Genomic DNA, 888 nt, shown 5'->3' with positions numbered 1-888 from the left:
TCATATTGCATATTTATATTTTAGCTTATCTCACACACTTGACTTAACATCTTATATCTGAATCATCAAAAAGTCTTGTCAGTTCTATCTTCAAAGTATTTCATACTTAATTGCAACACTGCAGTCAGCATTTTCTCTGCCAGCAGTCAGGTCTAAGATAAAATTCTCTCTTGTCTGAGCTACTGTAGGAGTTTCCATTCTTTCATACTTATAGTCTCTATTCTGCAATGCAAGCCAGTGATATTTTGTAAACATAAATCACAGCGTGTCACTGACTTGATAATATAATCCAAGATTTCCCATCACTCTTGGGATAAAATCTAAACTTCTTAGCAGGATATACAAAGACCTATATGATGTCTCCCCTGCCCCCAAACTCTTTTCCTACCGCTTGTTCTTCAGTCCTTCTTCTCCTGTTACATTGACCTTCTAGCTGTTCCTTGATCATGCTGAGCACATCCACAGTCAGGGCCTTTGCACACACAGTTCCCTCTGCCTAGAATATTCCTTCCCCAGATTTTTAGCAACTCATTCCATCGCTTCATTTACATCTCTCTCTTAACCTCTGAAAGCCATTGCCTGCTCACTTGTCTAGGTAAGCTGTATTCCAAATGACTCTTGAATTGTTAATCATGATTTATTTTTCCTCATAGAAATTATCACTTCTGAAATTATTTATTTATGTGTTTATTGGTGTCCCCTCTGTTAGAATGTCAGCCATATGAGGGCAGGAACATTATTTTTGCCATATCCCTAGAACTCCGACAACTCTTGAATTATAGTAGCTACGCATTAACCATTAGTTGAATAAATGGGTGTATCAGTGAGATCAGTTTGCCAACTTATAGTAGCTGATTTATCATGGTATATAGATCTCTTACCTCTCCA

Source organism: Propithecus coquereli, unplaced genomic scaffold, assembly GCF_000956105.1.
Source record: "Propithecus coquereli isolate 6110/MARCELLA unplaced genomic scaffold, Pcoq_1.0 Scaffold1054, whole genome shotgun sequence".
Classification (NCBI taxonomy): domain Eukaryota; kingdom Metazoa; phylum Chordata; class Mammalia; order Primates; family Indriidae; genus Propithecus; species Propithecus coquereli.
Note: the sequence above shows the minus strand (reverse complement) of the source record.